Source organism: Rutidosis leptorrhynchoides, chromosome 9 (genome assembly GCF_046630445.1).
Source record: "Rutidosis leptorrhynchoides isolate AG116_Rl617_1_P2 chromosome 9, CSIRO_AGI_Rlap_v1, whole genome shotgun sequence".
Classification (NCBI taxonomy): domain Eukaryota; kingdom Viridiplantae; phylum Streptophyta; class Magnoliopsida; order Asterales; family Asteraceae; genus Rutidosis; species Rutidosis leptorrhynchoides.
The window spans coordinates 107,576,029-107,598,148 of record NC_092341.1 but is presented as its reverse complement, the minus strand read 5'-3'; positions in this window follow the sequence as shown (position 1 = coordinate 107,598,148).

Below are 22,120 nucleotides of genomic sequence, written 5' to 3'. Positions count from 1 at the left end.
ATAAATCCAAAATAAGATTGTGATCGTAACCACAAGTCAATAGTATTAAAAAGTTGTAAAAGTTTTATATGCGATAATAAATAATGTCTTTAATAATCATGCTGACTCCACGGCCAGATCAAGCATCAAATCACAGCGGAAGTCTACCTCTTAAGCACCCGCGAATAAAACACGCAAAATAGGTCAACAAATAATGTTGGTGAATCTACAGGTTTAAAATAATGTAACAGTATCTGAAAAACAGTTATCAGAAAAATAGTTCAAGTTCATTGACCACGAGATTTTACAAGTACAACTCCAAGTTGTGAAACATTTACATAATCCATGAGCACCTGAATACTAGCAATGACCAGAGTATAGAATCCACGACACTCCCTTTACCCCATAAAAATGTTATACACTTGTACGGGTGTATCTAATGTTCAAAGTAAATGCACCACAGTTATAAAGTAGGGTGAGGTTTTCAACCTAAGGGATCCGTCCATCTAAATTGTGCTTACCCAATGGTAATAAAAGTATTCAAGCTAGGGGCTTTGTGTAGAAACTCAATATGTATATATAGTACTCATGTCAACATAAAAGCATTTGAAAATGTAAGTACAACAGCGTGTATTCTCATCCCTGAAAACATGTAAAAAGCGGGACTATAGATGTACCTTTGAATAGCTCTTGTGTGAAAAGTAGACAAATAACTTGTACGGATTATAGCCGAGTAATGCAACCTAAGTATACGTATTTAGGTTGGTCAACATATATGTTTTAAACAAGTGTGGTTTCATAGAGTAAGTTGTCTTATTGCTCGACTCGACGCATTTCAAAGTAAAAGTTAACATATAGTCAACTAGTTCATGCAAGTCAACAAAGTCAACCAAGGTCAAACCAAAAGTCAAACTTGGTCAAAGTAGTCAACTAAAGTCAACATCAGTAGGTTCATGTCAAATGTTGGTCAACATGTCAAACCTAAGTCAAACATCACATTTTAGATCATAAATGGCCAATTACACTATCACAGTTTATCGTCATGCAAAACGTTTATGTACATATAGCAAACTTCGCATAATAACTCATAGCACATATGTCATTATAACATGGCAAACTCCAGATTATAATTAGACTCAAAATCAATTCCAGAAAGTCCGACCAGGGTCTCATACGAGGTCTACAAGTCGTGAATCAGAAGGGGTACATTCATGGTTTGTCAAATCAGTTTCTGACCGCGCACTAATTTCATATCGGATATAACTGGAGCTAGGGACATGCAATTAATGCAAGGAGTGGCCATGGTTCAAGGACAAGTCAAACTATCATATATCCGAAAATGAGCAACTTTGGTTTAACCAATTAGTACAGTTTATTCAATCAATTATTAGCATAATGCATAAGGTTTCAGAGGTTGCAACAAACTAACCATATATCACATAACATATAAAGATTCATATCCCAGAAGCATTCATGTTAATTCACAAAACACAAACCACAGAGTACAAATCAGAGAGCAAGTTGCAGATTCAATCTTAATTTAGCTAGTCACATTTGTATGCAATTATTCGAAGATCTAGATACAATTAGACCATGATATCTACATGAAAAGTGAAGTGCTTTTTGTGTAGATTACAGATATGTAAAGTTATCATCGCAGACATCAATACATTTTAGCATAAAAGTCTGTTTTCATGCATGTGCTGTAAAAATCCACATTTTCATTCGTTTAGGCATATCTTAAGTTTTACTGAAGAAAATGACATGATATCCTAGTGTAAACTGAGTATTTTTGAATTATCTATCCAATGGTAAAAAATTTGCAAGCCAATTCGTGACCCATCAATACTAGATTTCTGATCAAGCAACAAAAGCACAACATTAATTCAAATGGTCATAGCTTGATCATACGAAAAAGAAATTTCCGAAGCCTAAAATCAATAGTTTTTCATGAGGATTCTAAATACATCATAATAATTAACATTTAGAAAAGTTGTGATCACCTAAAAATTTCCGACCAAATTTAAACTTAATCTTTATATGATTTCGACACGATACGCAAAGTCTGTAATGTTGAGTCTCAAAAATTTTGAAATGTTTTCATACATTCATTTAACTTCGACTACTCTAGACGATTCAGAAACATTAATTGTAATATATATATATATATATATATATATATATATATATATATATATATATATATATATATATATATATATATATATATATATATATATATATATATATATATATATATGTGTGTGTGTGTGTGTGTGTGTGTGTGTGTGTGTAATAAATTAACAAATGTTAATAAAACATTAAACGATTCGATTGATATGAAAATAACAAAATACATTATGATTTAGAAACATTAACGAAATATTAAACGTATAACGTTATACTTATTTGTTTCAAATAAATATCTAAGTAATGAAACGTGTTTTAAAACTTTAAGATTAATAAAAATATTATAACTTTTAATATAAGGATATATATGAGGTTTCAAATTTATTTAGTAAACAACGAGAACACATTCGTTTGACATTAGACTATGATTAGACAAAGTTAAATACAAAGATTCGAAGACGTAAATAACCAACACGTTCAAACGTACAGATTTTACATTCCAGAATGATAAGACACATGTTTTATAACGTGATAAAATATAATATAAACTTAGTCATAAAACGATTTGATTTAAAATAATATTATTATTATATATATATATATATATTAATAAAAACGAGACGATGATTTAATGAAGCAATTGACCAAAACACTCGAACGATCAAGTAACACTCCGAGTGATATAGTTTATTTATGAATTAAGTCTATATTTTGACAAGGGTACGAGTCACGAAACATAGAATGCAAATTATTAAAGCGTACGAAAGGACGTTCGAGAAACCAGAACTGGGACATAAGTCGAGCTTCAACGTACAAGTTATCGGAACTAAAATTACAAGTCACCTTTACATGAGAATATAATATAATATATATATAATTAATATAAATTATACATATTATAATTATAATTATAATTATAATAATATGTCGACAAGAATAAGAACAAACGAGTATGAGCTGGAGAAGGATCCCATGCGATCGTATGGGAATCACTCTATAATGCCATGCAATCGCCTGGTAGTCTGGAACTGGAATTCTCTATAAATATCAATCGATTTCAGTTTAATCATTCACACATATATCTTACTCTCTCCGTATGTTTATTTATATTATCTATATTATTATTATTAAATATTATTAAGATTATTATTATAAATCTTAGTATTATTATTATTATTAGTACCACACATAAAATATTACGACGAGTTTATGAGCGAGTAATTTCGAACGAGGTTTTCGAGCGGGATAGAGCTAAGGAAATTATGGGTTATAGCCATGAAGGTTATGGGTATTGCTTGGGGGTTATGATCATGAGTCAAAGGTCAACCCATCGTTTATCATTTCCATTGCGTCTACGTACTTTCCTGCAATATTGAATCACAATATTGATACGTGAGCATTCATATCTTATCTTTTATATATTTAATAGTGTATCCATGTCTAATGCTCCAGTATATATGTTTATGCATACTTGCATGCTTTAATTTTGTCGTTAGATAGTTTATGATGAATCACGAATTTGATACATTTGTTATTGATGTAAGGTATATGATATGCATGTCATTGGAAAGGTGTCGAAAAATTAATAACTTTTCATTTAGAAATCGTGTGTTTTCGAGGAACGGATTAAAAGTTATGGTCAACTGAATTATGATTAATATTAATTGAAATTGTTTTTGAATCTGCAATTGATATTTAAACAACTTGTTTATGAGATTGATAAATTGAATTTTCAAATATTATTAGTCGAGTAAATGAATTCTTATATAAGGCACGTCTCGTTAAACAATTGTTAAAGTTGACTTTTTATCATATTTAAAGCCTTATAAAAACTATAGTCTGATTTTACAAGTATTGGGAAACTATATGAAATGTTAAAATATATTCAATTGCCATGATCATTCAATTATAATATAACTCTTGAAATAAATAATATTTTGAGTTAGATAAACTATAAATTCGTTCAACTATCAAAACTTGTACTATGTTAATATAATAAACATGTATAGATTTAAAGATCATATTGTGTCAGGTTGACTTTTTGAGATGACTTTTGTTAACTTTTGTATGACGGTCTCGAGCATTAGGATTGTGATACACTATGACCCGACCTAGCTTATTAGACAATTATTGACCAACATATACTAATATAGGTTCGTGAATCTGAGGCCAACCCTGCACTTGTTCAGTGCCGTCATTTGCATTATTGCTACTAAATACAGTATTGTGAGTTTCATTTGCTCCCTTTTTAATTGATTTTGCAATCTATATTATTGGGCTGAGAATACATGCACTTTATTTAAAACACAATGGACACAAGTACATACTAAATTCTACACTGAGTTTGAACCGAAAATCCCTTAGCTTTGGTAACTAGTAACTGCCGATTATAAGAACTGGTGGGCGCGAGTAGTTATATATGGATCCCTAGGGCTTGACATCCCCGTCTGTTCCAGGTATAGAAATCCTAGCCTGAACTATAAAATAGACGTATGCTATTTGAGTTTAGTACACGTTGGTTTGCGTGTATTGTAAATGTTGGTTGCATGTATGTTAAAACATGGGTACTTATTATATATACGTTAAGGTTAGTTACCAGGGTGCTTAATTTCGTAGAATATTTTGATAAACGTTTCGGATGAAACAACTGAAATCTTGTGGTCCACCTTTATATACAGATTATGCGCAACATTAAAACTAGTAAACTCACCAACCTTTGTGTTGACAATTTTAAGCACGTTTATTCTCAGGTTACTAGAAGTCTTTCGCTGTTTGCTTATATGTTATACAAGCTATGTGCATGGAGTCATACATGCTTTATTCGAGAAAACTTTGCATTCACAAAATCATCACCATGTATCTTATTTTGACTGCATTGTCAACATATTTATTATTATAAACTATTATTTACGGTGATTGTCTATATGTAGAAATCATCAGATGATAAAAACCTTGGAATTAGATATTAATTTATGGTGTGCCTTTTCAAAAGAATGCAATGTTTACAAAACGTATCATGTAGAGGTCAAAACCTCACTATGAAATCAATGAATAACATACCGCATCAATAGCGATTTTGACGGGTCGTTACAGTTGGTATCAGAGCTTGAGGTCATATGGAACTAGAATTTGCATTAGTGTGTTTAACTGGTAATTGTTAGGATGCATTAGTGAGTCTGGACTATGACCGTATCTGTTTTTATCGATTCTTACTTATCATTTCTTGTCAAAAATTACATATTTATCATTTTTAGTCTAGACACGTCTTACTACAAATATTGCATAAATGGAAGTATAGACAAATCATATCTCATCATATTTATCTCATTAGACTTTGTCTGACACTTTTCCTAGATTTCCTCCGTAAATTACGGAATCTTTTTGCTATATATACGTATTCAAGGAGACGAAGATATCATTCAGTATTCAACACCCATCACATATCGAAAACCCTTTATCCGATCATATAATATGGATTTCTCACTTGATTCCTCGAACTCCTCGAGCTCCAATGGCAACGTAACCGGAATGAACCAACCAATTAGTCATCATCTTTTCTGGATGAATTGGGGGTGGGTTCGTAGTCGACTTGATCAATGGAGACAAGAAGAAGGTGATCCCTTCCACCCACCAAATTGTCCTATTGGCGAAGAACCTGAAGTGCTTACCAGCGAACCAGTTTGAAACACCATTTTCTCTCTTCTTTCCAGGATATCTCGCCACGATTATATAATATCTAGAATTCTAGATCTTATTCGTCCCCTTGTTCCAACTGCCAATCATCCCGGAGTAATGGAAGAAGTCAAAGAGCTTCGTGCTCGAGTAGTGGCTTTGAAGAATATGGTGCAAAATTTACGAGCACCAGCAGCATCACCAACACCGACAGCACCACCAGCATCAGCAACAGGAACACCACCAGCAGTACCGCCAACATCACCAGCACCGTGTGACGACCCGGAAATTTCCGACCAAATTTAAACTTAATCTTTATATGATTTCGACAAGATAAGCAAAGTCTGAAATGCTGTCTCAAAAATTTTGAAATGTTTTCATACATTCATTTAACTTCGACTACTCTCGACGATTCACAAACATTAATTATATATATATATATATATGTGTGTGTGTGTGTGTGTGTGTGTGTGTGTGTGTGAATAATAAATTAAGAAATGTTAATAAACGATTCGATTGATATGAAAATAATGAAATACATTATGATTTAGAAACATTAACAAAATATTAAACGTATAACGTTATACTTATTTGTTTCAAATAAATATCTAAGTAATGAAACGTGTTTTAAAACTTTAAGATTAATAAAAATATTATTAACTTTTAATATAAGGATATATATGAGGTTTCAAATTTATTTAGTAAACAATGAGAACACATTCGTTTGACATTAGACTATGATTAGAAAAGGTTAAATACAAAGATTCGAAGACGTAAATAACCAACACGTTCAAACGTACAAATTTTACATTCCTGAATGATAATATATATGTTTTATAACGTGATAAAATATAATATAAACTTAGAAATAAAACGATTTGATGTAAAATAATATTATTATGTATATATTAATAAAAAACGAGACGATGATTTAATGAATCAATTGACTAAAACACTCGAACGATCAAGTAACGCTCCGAGTGAAATAGTTTATTTATGAATTAAGTCTATATTTTGACAAGGGTATGAGTCACGAAACATAGAATGCAAATTATTAAAGCGTACAAAAGGACGTTCTAGAAATTGGAACCGGGACATAAGTCGAGCTTCAACGTACAAGTTATCGGAACTAAAATTACAAGTCACCATTACACGAGAATATAATATAATATATATATAATTAATATAAATTATATATATTATAATTATAATTATAATTATAATTATAATAATATGTCAACAAGAATAAGAACAAATGAGTATGAGTTAGAGAAGGATCCCATACGATCGCATGGGAATCACTCTACAATGCCATACGATCGCATGACAGTCTGGAACTGGAATTCTCTATAAATATCGATCGATTTCAGTTTAATCATTCACACATATATCTTACTCTCTCCGTATGTTTATTTATATTATCTATATTATTATTATTAATTATTATTATTAAATATTATTAAGATTATTATTATAAATCTTAGTATTATTATTATTAGTACTACAGATAAAATAATACGACGAGGTTATGAGCGAGTAATTTCGAACGAGTTTTTCGAGCGGGATAGAGCTAAGGAAATTATGGGTTATAGCCATGAAGGTTATGGGTATTGCTTAGAGGTTATGATCATGAGTCAAAGGTCAACCCAGCATTTATACTTTCCTGCAATATTGAATCACAATATTGATACGTGAGCATTCATATCTTATCTTTTATATATTAATAGTGTATCCATGTCTAGTGCTCGAGTATATATGTTTATGCATACTTGTATGCTTTAATTTTGTCGTTAGATAGTTTATGATGAATCACGAATTTGATAAATATGTTACTGATATAAAGTATATGATATGCATGTTGTTGGAAAGCTATCAAAAAATTAATAACTTTTCTTTTAGAAATCGCGTGATTTCGATGAACGGATTAAAATATATGGTCAACTGAATTATGTTTGATGTTAATTGAAACTGTGTTTGAAATTGTAAATTAGTATTTAAACAACTTGTGTATGAGATTGATAAATATACTAACCGAGTAAATGAATTTCTATATAAGGCACGTCTCGTTTTGTTAAACAATTGTCAAAGTTGAATGTCTTATCATGTTTTAAAGCTTTATAAACACTATAATCTGATTTTACAAGTATTGGAAAACTATGTGAAATAATAAAATATTTTCGACTGCCATGATAATTCAAATATAAAATAGCTCCTAAAATAAATAATATTTTGAGTTTGATAAACTATAAATTCGTTCAATTATCAAGACTTATACTATGTTAATATAATAAACATGTATAGATTTAAAGATCATATTGGGTCAGGTTGACTTTTGAGATGACTTTTGTTAACTCTTGCATGTCGGTCTCGAACATTAGGATTGTGATACACTATGACCCGACCTAGCTTGTTAGACATATATTGACCAACATATGTTCTCTAGGTTGAGATCTACAATTATTTTGCATTCCGAGTTTCTGTCACATTTCGGTGAATGACCTTATGTGCTCCTAAGGTGAGTTTCATTTGCTCCCTTTTTAATTGCTTTTGCAATCTATATTTTTGGGCTGAGAATACATGCACTTTATTTAAAACACAATGGACACAAGTACATACTAAATTCTACACCTAGTTTGAACCGAAAATCCCTTAGCATTGGTAACTAGTAACTGCCAGTTATAAGAACTGGTGGGCGCGAGTAGTTATATATGGATCCCTAGGGCTTGACATCCCCGTCTGTTCCAGGTATAGAAACCCTAGCCTGAACTATAAAACAGACGTATGCTATTTGAGTTTAATACACATTGGTTTGCGTGTATTGTACATGTCGGTTGCATGTATGTTAAAACAGGGGTACTTATTATATATACGTTAAGGTTAGTTACCAGGGTGCTCAATTTCGTAGAATATTTTGATAAACGTTTCTGATGAAACAACTGAAATCTTGTGGTCCACCTTTATATACAGATTATGCGCAACATTAAAACTAGTAAACTCACCAACCTTTGTGTTTACACTTTTAAGCATGTTTATTCTCAGGTTACTAGAAGCCTTCTGCTATTTGCTTATACATTATACAAGCTATGTGCATGGAGTCATACATGCTTTATTCGAGAAAACTTTACAATCACAAAATCATCACCATGTATCTTATTTTGACTGCACTGTCAACGGATTTATTATTGTAAACTATTATTTACGGTGATTGTCTATATGTAGAAATCATCAGATGACAAAACCTTGGAATTAGATATTCATTTATGGTGTGCTTTTTCAAAAGAATGCAATGTTTACAAAACGTATCATGTAGAGGTCAAATCCTCACTATGAAATCAATGAATAACGTACCGCGTCAATAGCGATTTTGACGGGTCGTTACAAAAGTCAATTTTCTGTACACACAAGAATCAAATTCGATTTTCATGGCAAACAATCAAATCGGACAAATCAATGCATTAAACATTAACCACACGTCAAGACTTGAGCAATAGACATCATAAACTATGAAACATTAATAAAATTCAGATTTTGAAAGTTAGGGTTTGCTATTTATACCTTTGATCGTGAAATTAATAATACACACGCGTAGAGGACAACGAGAATTGCAAGTTTGATGTTCAAAGCTTGAGCAAAAATTATAGTTTGATGTGTGTGTGTGTGTGTGTGTGTGTATGGCGATGGCAGCAGAGGAGAAGAAGAAGCAGTTTTAGTCGACTGAATTTGTGAAGTGGGAGAAAAGATGCAGTTAGGTTACTACTTAATTACTCTTAAGGCCTAAGTTAATCATCATGGACCAAATTAAAAGCAAGACTAGTCCACATAAGCCCAACAACAAAATTAAAAGGGGAAGGGGGTTGGGTTACGCCGATTGGCCCAAGTGGGGAGTCCCCGGGCTCTCGTTTTTCAAAAGCGTGTTATCGTGGTCCGTTTCAAGTGTCGTTTAGACGTACCGAAGGCCCGGAACTCTAAACCGATCGTTAAAACGCAATCAAACGTTTAATTTATTAAAAAGCCAATAAATTAAATATTTTTAAAAAGTTAATAATTATTAAAATAATTATTAAAATAAACTCGAGCGTTTCGTTGTTCAAAAAGCAGTTATTCAAACCCTAAGGTTTTATCGTATTTCTTTATCCGAAATATATTTTCAAATTAATAATAACCCATATTAATTATTGTAACCCTCCAAGGATCAAGTATGTATTTATTACACATAAACGTCAAGTAATCGCCATTAAATAAACTAACAGAAAGTTAACGGAAGTGACAGAAAAAGCAGGGTTGTTAAATATATATATATATATATATATATATATATATATATATATATATATATATATATATATATATATATATATATATATATATATATATATATATATATAAGACATCAGAACAGTAGTAGCAGCGAATGAAACAAATTAGGGCTTGAAGAAACCCAAATATTATCAAATCTAGGGTTTTGAGAGAGAAACCATAGATCAACCGTGATGATTCAGAACTAACACCCACGGATCCTTATCGGACCCAAACACAGTCAAAAACATAATTCAATCAAGTAATCTTTATTGAATCTCAGAAACCATAATTTCTTCAATCATAACCGCCAGAAGAAATTAAGAACATAGTGAATCAATATCAGAACCTACGCTATGATACCATGAACAAACACACATTATAAACCCTCCAATCACAGGAGGTAAAACTTTCAATCATAGCAAGTTAAAACTTCACTATAAAAACAATTATATCCAGTACAAAAGCTTCACACAATAATCTCTCTTAACAAGTTCAATGAATATTGAATTTATAGCCTCACAACATTATAATGAAATCAAAAGTCAAAAACCCTAGCTTAAAATATGAGAGAGAGAGAGAGAGAGATGAAAAGGATAATCAGATGAATAATCCGAATGAATAAAAAATAGGACAAATAGCCCGAAAAGGTAACATATAATAGTAAATTTGATAATAAAGGTAATATGCCTTTTCCATATGCCCGAAAAGGATTTTATATTTTTATTTTATACACGAAAGACCTATGATTTGAAAAAGTCTAAAATTGAAGGTAACATCGTCAAATTCATTTACGACCATTAGTTAAAAATAAGCGTTGGTCCCTGAAGTTTGTTAAAAGATTGCAACACTCCTCATTGTCCATGATATTTATTTAAAAAAAAAAAAATCATCATCAGATTCATACTTCATATTCATCGAACATCTTAACTTCTAACCTTAAATCCTTCAACCTAATTCATGAAGATCATCAAAACATCAAACAAATTAGATTAATGTTCATCATTTCATATTAACATCATCACAAATTAACCTTCAAACATTATCACAGTTTATCGTCATCTTCTTTTTCATAACCACTCATATACACCGATTTGTGCTTTAATCATTTAGAGGTTATACTCAAAATGAGCTTAGATCCGTCATACATATCAAAAACCCAACACTCAAAAATCATTAGGAACAATTAACAGATTCAAATTAATGGGGATTGAGATCGTGCTCTTCATTTTTGAAAACTCAAGTCGTTTTGAGCTCTGGATCGATACAGAATGTTATGAAGAAAAGTAAAACACAGAGTTGTTCACAAACATTTAATGAATCACTCTACAAAATTTAGTATGCGATACACTATCATATACCTTTGAAATAATATACTTCTCCCTCTGTTGAAATGCATCCCTAGGACTAGGTTTGTTAACGTTTGTTTCATCATCACTACATATACATATTTAGTTCAAAGAGCTGAGGCCAGCGTGAGCATTTAATACAACACATTATGAAAGTTGATTGTAGACCTTGTAGGGATTGAGATTGAAGAAATGAGCTTTTTTTATTACGAATTGAAGAGTTTTTGTGTTTTGAAATGATAAATAAATTAGAGTTTTCCCTTTAGGGAAAAAGAATGAAAGTGGTTGATGATAAAAAGGATGAAGATGATAATGGGAATAAAGATGACAAATAGGACGTTCGGTGCAATTTTTTAACAAACTTTAGGGACCAACCGCGTATTTTTAACTAATGATCGTTAATGAAATTGACGATGTTACCCTCAATTTCACACTTATTCAAATCATAGGTCTTTTCTGTACAAAATTAAAATACACAATCCTCTTCGGGCATATGAAAAAGTCATATTACCTTTATTGTCAAATTTAGTATTCTAGGTTAACTTTACGGACAATTTTCCCTAAAAACTAGAAAGAAATATAAATTATATATAATAACTTATAATTAACTAAGGTCCCTCAAGCAAGTCCTTTGCTTTACAGATCCAGCGCAAGAGTTCCTTTGCACTTTGACCACAAGTCTTAACTTTTAGTAAATCACTATGAGGTTCTTGGATCACACTTAACCTAGAAATTAGAATTAAACAAAAGTATTTAAGATGTTTAGATTGACTTAACCATTCCATTTTAATATAAGTGTTAAAATGAGATTGGTATTTAAAAGGTAAATAATAAAAAAGTGGAAGAAAGAAATAACTCCGATCCAATAAGCTTCGCTCACGTCATTATCACCTCATCCATCTCTTGCGTTTCAAGTTGACAAACACCCCCATTAAAATTAGCAACAAATGCCCCACTACATGCGTTTGTGGGGCGTTTGTGAGGCCAAGTCACTAAAGAACGGGAGCATTATTTGTGGTCTAAGTGTCAAATGGTAACGAGAAATAAATCCCATTCAATTAGCTGCGTGATCGAAAGACGTGACAATCCTTTGCAAGTTTTACCATAGGAGCAATAAACGACAGCGATACATATTAGTTCAAGAAACCACCTATATTAATTACCATAGGAGCAATAAACGACAGCGATACATATTAGCTGCGTCTATACATCCGTTTGACGTCAACATAAATTGATTGATTTTGTGCTCCTAATGCCTATTGCCTCACCACGTGTCTCTGTCTTTTATTGCTCCTACGCCAAAACTTGTAAAGGATTGTCACATCTTTCGATTACACAACTAATTCGATTTAAGAATTCGTCTTCGATCTGCATCAGCGTATTCACTTAAGACCTTCTACCCGCGTCGCTCTCAACGCCAAATGTCTTACCTACCATCACCCCTCCTGTTTTTCTCAACCTATCCACCAAGCTCTTATCCCTTCACCTACCACATTGCATCGACGTCTTAGACACCCCGAAAATGACGTTTTTCGCCGTTTAATTTTTAGTCATGCAATAGTATGTAATAAAACGAAGTCTTCGTTTCTTCGCCACGCCTGTTTAGTTGGGAAAACATGTGAGACTTCCCTTCTCCATTTCTAGTTCTAATGTGAATTCTTTATTTGATATTATATACTCAGCTTTGTGGACTTCTCCAATTTCAAGTCTCAGCGGTTTCAAATATTATGTCATATTCTTAGACCAATTTTCTCATTATCTATGGGTATTTCCTTTGCGTAATGAATCATAAGTTTTTAATAAGTTTTTCCAGTTTCGTGCTTACATCAAAACCCAATTTAATTGTGATATCAAGGCTTTCCAATGCGATCATGATGGTGAATTTGACAACCACTCTCTACATCATCTTTTTCAAACCAATGGCATCAAAATCCATATCTCATGCCCTCAAACTTCCCAACAAAATAGAACATACGAACGAATGATCTGAACCATTAATAATCTCATACGCACCCTTTCATTCCAAGCGCACCTTCCTCCAATTTTTTAGGTTGCAGCTCTTCATATAGCTACCCACCTTCTCGACTTTCTTCCATCATCTGTCATAAACAATGAAATACCTTGCACACTATGACGACCCGAAAATTTCCGACCAAATTTAAACTTTATTCTTATATAATTTCGACACGATAAGCAAAGTCTGTAATGTTGAATCTCAAAATTTTTGAACTACTGTTATATATTCAGTTACCCCTCGACTGCTCTCGACGATTCACGAACAAATATATGTATATATATATATATATATATTGAAAATGTTAACAAAGTATTGGATGTATAATACTTTACATGAACGTATTTGTTTCAATATATGTTTAATATATTTATCGACGGAATTAAAAAATAATATCAAATGATTGATTTATCAGATACATTGTGTTATGATTAGGGGTCTCGGTTGTGAGGTCCACGTTGATTTGAGAAATCGTTCTTTTTATCAATATTTGGAAAATGGTAAAATGATTTACAAGTAAGAACAAATGTGTCAATTAATGGGAACTAGACAAGGGTTAGTGGAGATTCCTGTTTGATTTCCAATTCATGCTTTACAATATTTTCCTTGTGACTTTGATAAGATAACTATTTTAACTTTCATTTTATTTAATCTGAAAGTAAGAACGTGGAGTGTAAATAACTTAGATGTTGGATACCGATAAGTTAAGTAAATCGACATTTTACATTAAGATGAATTCATACATTCATTTAACCTTTGACTATTCCCGACGATTCACGTAAAATTGTTTATAAATAAATAAATAAATATATATGTATATATATAAGTAAATATTGAAAATAATAAAATGTAATTGAATCATTAGAATGAAATATGTAAAATAATATACAAGATAAGAAAGTTGTTATTAAAATAAATCTATGTATGTATATATATATATATATATATATATCTATATATATATATATATATATATATATATATATATATATATATATATATATAATTTCTATTAATAATTATTATATATATATATATATAACAATTTAATATAGGTTATTATAAAATATAAATTATATAAATAAATATTACATAATCAATAATATGTAATACTAATACATGTAATAACAAGTTAAAATATAAATGTTATATTAATAGTATTATCATTACTTTCATTATTATTATTATTAATATATGTATTATTAATATCATTATTTCTAATATAAAATATAGATATGTATGAAAGTTTATATGTATAAGTTATTGTATTATTATTATTATTATTAATATTATTATTATCATTAATAATATTAATATTATTATAAGTAGTGTGGTTATTAGCATTATTAATAATATTATTGTTATCATTTTTATTATTATTAAACTTATTAAAATTATCAATTTTATGATTATTAGTATCATTATTATCTATTATTATTAATAATATATTTATTAGAATTATTGATATCATTACTACTTTCATTATTATTAATATTAATATCAATATTAGTAATATTAGATATTAAAATTTTTATAAATTTAAGGTTATGATTATCAAAATAAATACTTAAAATATAAATATTACTATAAGAATGATTAAACTTATTATTTAGTTGTAATTTAAATATTATTGGTTATTATGATTAATACTATTATTATTATTATTATTATTATTATTATTATTATTATTATTATTATTATTATTACTTTTGTAATTATAAGTACCATTATTATTAAAATCATTATTTATATTATCATAAAGATAATACAATTTATCATAAATATCATTGATAATATCATTTTTGATTATTATTATCATAGTTGTTAAAAGTATTATTAATTATTATTATTATTATTATTATTATTATTATTATTATTATTATTATTATTATTATTATTATTATTATTATTATTATTATTTATATAATTATTATTATTATTTATATTATTATTATTATTAATCTATTTATTTATTCATTAATACTGAAGATATATAAATTAGGTAACTAATTAGAATTAGTTTCACGTAACAATCAAGCCGTACTGAATTTTTGTTTCATATTCCTAAATCGTTAAACATCCAGATTCGATAGTACCAATTAGTTGAAAATCACAATCAAACTGTATTTGATTTTTGTTTACATCTCTAAAAACATTTTCAGATATCAATCAATCGTACAAATATTTAAATTTAACAAATTTATATTATTTATTTTGTTTCTGAGTGAATAAACTGTCCAAAAATCAAATTGCTATATAATTAAACGAATTGATCAATGAGATGAGTTAAACCATTCAGCTCTTACATCATCTTTATCAAATACCAGTTTCAATCAACTCCAATTGTCGAAATTAAAACAGAAAAATTAAGTAAACACACCGTTATCTGTTTTGGTGTTCATTTTTCAAATTAAACGATATTGAATTAAATTTCAAAATGTGTTAATGCAGATATGTTAGGAATCTTCCACTTAAACTATCTACAAAGTTTGAAATCCCAATTTTCTATATTGAATTCAAATTTTAAAGTCAAACTTAATTTTCAAAAAGTCAACATTTATGTTCATCGTAAAATTTAAACGTGTTGTTATGTTTCTGTTGAAATTGATGATGGAGAAAGTTTCTAGGAGTGATATGCAAACTTTTTCATGTAGTAAGTTGTATCTAAAACGCCTTTAATTTCAAGATCACGAATTGAGTTTATTTTTTTTTCTTCGAACAGCAGGCATGTTCTTCATTTTTATTTATTTATTTTTCTTATTTCGTTTTATATAAATACAATTTAATACCAATGGTTAATTATATTCCTAATAATCTAATTAAGTTTAATAAACGAATTGAAAAGGTATTGATTCTTGGTCGATCAAAATTGATGAAGAAGATGAACATAAGATTTTATGGGTTATAAATATTCGGAGTAGTTATAAAACAGAAAAGCATGGATGGTCGAGTGGTAAAGGGGTGTGCTTGTTAATGAGAGGTCTCCGGTTCGAGCCCGGTTTGGGGCATTTTCTTTTTAGAAGAGCTTTTGAGGTAGTTTTTAATTTTTAAAAATTATTATTATTATTACTATTATAATTATTATTGTTAATATTATTTTTATTATTTGTATTATAATTATATTTGTTAGTATTATCATTATTGTTAGTATTATTATTAAATATGATGAATCTTAGGGTTATTATTATGATTATCATTATTAATTATTGTTATTATTACAAGTATTATAATTATTAATACTATTATTATTACTAATATATGTATTATTATTATTATTATTATTATTATTATTATTATTATTATTATTATTATTATTATTATTATTATTATTATTAGGATTATTATTAGTATTATGATGAAAATAATAAAAGTTACTATTATTTTTATTAATATTAGTATTAGTATCATTTTAGAATTATTATTATTATTATTATTATTAATAAAAGTATTATTATTAAGATTACCATTAGTAATAAGATTGTTACAATTATTATTATTAAGTATTAATATCAAAATGTATTATTTTCATTATCATTATTATTAAATTATTTAATTTATTAAAAACTACTGATATTATCATTATTATTAGATTTATTATTGAAAACTATCATTAATATTATTATTAATAGAATTATAAATAATATTATCATTTTTATTAATATTAGTATTATCACTATTATTATTTAAAATATTATCTTAGTATTACTAAAGTACTGTTCTAACAAACAAATAATATATATATATATATATATATATATATATATATATATATATATATATATATATATATATATATATATATATATATATATATATATATATATATTACATATAACATAACAAAATTTAATATTTTATATAAAATGAATATATGTTATTAATATAAAAATTATATCACTAATAATAATATATATATTTGTTCGATTACAAGTAAATGTATTAATATATATGAATGATATAGGTTCGTGAATCCGAGGCCAACCCTACACTTGTTCAATGCCATCATATGTATTTTTACTACAAAATACAGTATCATGAGTTTCTTTTGATCCCTTTTTAAATGCTTTTGCAATATATATTTTTGGGACTGAGAATACATGCGCTGCTTTTATAAATGCTTTATGAAATAGACACAAGTAATCGAAACTGCATTCTATGGTTGGATTATCGAACCGAATATGCCCCATTTTAGCTTGGTAGCCTAAGAATTTGGGAACTGGCCCCAAATTAACGCAAATTTCTAAAGATAGATCTATCAGGCCCAACGAGCCCCATCCGAGTTACGGATGCTTTAGTACTTCGAATTTATCATGTCCGATGAGAGTCCCGGAATGATGGGAATATTCTATATGCATCTTGTTAAGGTCGGTTACCAGGTGTTCACCATATGAATGATTTTTTTCTCTATGCAGTTTGCGAAATGCCTGATACGAGATGTATTTTTATGAGAAATGGAAATAAAAATCTCGTGGTCTATTAAAATAATGAAAATGATTGTTTATGATAAACTAATGAACTCACCAATCTTTTGGTTGACACTTGTAAGCATGTTTATTCTCAGGTATTAAAGAAATCTTCCGCTGTGCATTTGCTCATTTTAAAGATATTACTTGGAGTCATTCATGGCATATTTCAAAAGACGTTGCATTTAAGTCGTTGAGTTTAATAAATATTATTATTAAGTAAATGACACATTAGGTCATTTATAGTTTGGATATTATGAAATGGTATGCATGCCTGTCAACTTTCGATGTAATGAAAGTTTGTCTTTTAAAAACGAATGCAATGTTTGTAAAATGTATCATATAGAGGTCAAATACCTCGCAATGTAACCATATGTTATTGTATTCGTCCTTCTGGATTAGGACGGGTCGTCTCATGTGGTATCAGAGCGGTGGTCTTAGCGAACCAGGTCTTGCATTAGTGTGTCTAAGTGATAGTTATTAAGATGCATTAGTGAGTCTGGACTTCGACCGTGTCTGCATATCAAAAGTTTTTCTTATCATTTTTGTCGGAAATTACCTGCTTATCATCTTAAGTCTTGACGTGTCTTACTGCATTCATTGCATAGATTGTGTATAGACAAATTCATATCTTTACATATCTATTACAATAAACTCTGTCTGACATCTTTTGAAAATTTCTCCGTAACTTATGGGATCTTAGTATTATATATACATATGTAAATTATGTATTGAAGAATACCATACTAAATCCTATAATCTATTTCATTCAAAAAATTCATTTCCCTGATTATACAAACTGGATCCCGTATCTAGTTCAAATTCCTTAGATTCCGACAACTATTCCGATATGGATTTTCACTCGAGCTCCGAAACCAGTGTGACCGGAATGGATCAACCAATTAGCCATCATCTATTCTGGATGAATTGGGGATGGGTTCGTAGTCTACTAAATCATTGGAGACAAGAAGAAGGTGATCCCTTTCATCTACCACATTCCCCTCTAAGTGAAGAACCTGAAGCACTTACCAGCGAACCTGTTCGAAACACCCTTTTCTCTCTCATTTCCAGATTATCTCGTCACGATTATATACTATCTCAAATTCTAGATCTTATTCATCCGCTCGTCCGAACCGACAATCACCCCGGTGTAATAGAAGAAGTCAACGAGCTTCGTGCTCGGGTAGTGGCTTTGGAGAATATGGTACAAAGGTTATAAGCACCTAGAGCATCACTGACATCAACAGTACCACCATCAACAACACCAACAGTACCATTACCACCACCACCAACAACACCCGCATCCTACATCTCAACATCACAACCTGTACCTCGAGCATCAACGACATACTCACCGTAAATACCAAAGAATACCAACAACAACAAACAATGAAGTATTGACTCATCACTTCCTTGAAGAAATATTCTGCAGAGAATATGTGGTTTCTAAAAGTTTTAGAGATTACTTATTCTAGTTCTAACCGTAAACCAGATGAGTGGGCGAATAGAAATGATGAAATGAAACCCTGTCAGGAATGGTGCGTGATTTATAGGCTAGACTTGTTATACCAACACCACCAGCATCACCATCAGTATCACCAACACCATCAACACCTGTAGCACCACAAGCTACACCAGCTCCATAACCACCAACGATATCAACACCACAATCATCAATGGGTACATTGAAATAACGAGTTATGAAGTATTAACTCATTATTTCCAAAGAATTTATATATTATATATATGAATTTTGGAAACCATAATATATCTTTTCGTACTAAGCTATTATGTATGAATTGAATAAGGGTAGATACTACTCGGTTAATTCATATTACTAATATGCTATAATCCTTCGATTAATGACTTAACCATCGTTAACCACAATCTCTGTTTCAACTCAATGAATTCTGTTTTATAATAAACTAAGTGTATTATTCAATTATATGTTTGATTTTACACTTTCGATATACTCGAAACCTTCTAGAAAACATCATTCGTACTTTGCGAAGTTAACAAGAGTTCTATGAGCATCAACATGATTCACTAAGGAAATATCAATAAGAATAAATAATGAAGTAATGATCACAGTAGTGAAATACTCTGAAGATGATGTAACCTCTAATGTTAGAGATTATTCATTTATAGTCCCAGCCGAAAATCAAATGGGTTTAATTTAATATTAACTCATTAAATCTGTATTACATCCGAAGAAAATATTCATATATTTTCATAAAGACTGATAAAAATTCTCTTGTACAAAATATTATTTGTGAAATTTTTTTTAACGAGTAGGTAATACCCGGAAAATATATAAATTCACAATTAATATGTTACATTCTTCGATTCTGATTCAGCAATCATCAAATATACTCACTACTTTCACAACAATATTCATTCTTTCATAAAATCAAAACAACCATACTCACTCAAATCCAATTTCATATTCTGATTTTAACATATCAGAATCCAACTCGAGGTGTAACCGATATCACCACTCTTAGATCCCTACAGTTTTCAAAACTATACTTTGACTTCAAAACTGTGCTAGAACATCACTACTATTCATAAAACCCACTATTCATAAAACCCAGAAAAATATTCATATCGTTCAAAATTTTAGAACATCATATGTATATTGACGATTACAATCTGCGTTCAAACCCTTCATGATTCTTGAGAACTTTCGGAATCTAAGTAAAAGTTTAACACGTATCTGTGTCAGACCCTTTGACATTGAAAATAACTTTGCAATCCCTTTCCAGAATAGCCAATTTTGTCACACCTCCAGCAAATCAACTTTGACTTTACATTCAATTTAGCCTTATTATAACCTTGATATATAAGTTTTCCTTTCGTCATCGTTACCGGAGAACCGTTTATATCCCACCACATTAGCAGTAAACTTACCAGCAACTTCATTACTCATTGGCTTAAGTTTCTCTGAAGAACCATTATATTTGTTCATTAAAATCTTATCATATACTCATCCACATCTTATAACGAGGATTACCATACCAATTACCGGGAATTAGCAATCAGTATTTTGAATCTCACAACATTTCTACATCAAAAGTTATATGTATACATATAACATTTATCCCTTAGAATTATGATCTTCCGTTCTGAAATTCTGAAAAGCACCCAGTCTACAAATCAATACTTCAAATTTTGAAAATGCTGATGAAGCAGCAAAAACAAAAAAAAAATCAAAAAAACAAAAAAAAATCAAAAAAAAAACTGTAAACGACCTAACAATCAAAAGTTTGATGATAAAGAATAGTGTGTTGGTAAAGATCAGAAAAAGATAAGGTTTAGTACTGAAAAACGGATTGAGCAAACCATGAAGGAGGCTGTGGACAAATCACAAAGACTAAATCTTCCTTCAAAGAATCCAAATGATTCAGTGTCTGCTGAAGTCTTTAGCGAATACCTTGCTCCTTACTCTAAACCCTTGCGGACAATATTCTTCATCATCCTCTGATATTATAAATTCTAAGATATCACCGTATCTTTCATTATAAATACCCCCGATATTTCTGAAGATATTTTCATAACTATTCTTATCTGAAATCATTTATCTCTTCGCGATATCAGTGTTACATCAGAAAGGAAACTGTTTTAGTTTCTAAATTCTGAAAAATTCAAATTTAAAATATGAATGTTTTTGAAGTAGTGTTGGGAACTGAAGCATGAGTTAGTATAATATAATGACACTTGATCAACGTGATTATATTACAGTAAGTCATGCTGAGTTTCTAATGGAACATGATGATTCGCAGACCATACCATCATCATGTGCCATGTTACATAACTCTTTCATTCTATCTAACCTCTAAAATTATCAAGAAAATATTTTTCTTGATGATTCGGTCTTTTCCGTGATTTTCTGGTAATTTAACAAGTCAGATCATGCTATTACCATTTCTTTCTTAGAACATTAGTATTGTTCATTTGAAGCTTCATACCTACGAATTCTGGACCATTATTCGCTTGACTTGAAGTCTGGAAGAGGAGACAATAGCATGGAACTCTTAAATATAAAAGAAAATATAAAGCCCGACAATAACACATAAATTACAAACCGTGCATATCAATACGTATTGCAACGTAAAGGCACGGGAGAATTAAAAACAATATAACCCCAAGGTTATAGTAAAACTAAATAAATTCCTCCGGTGGTAGATGAAAAAGAAGAATGACAGATATGAAAGTTA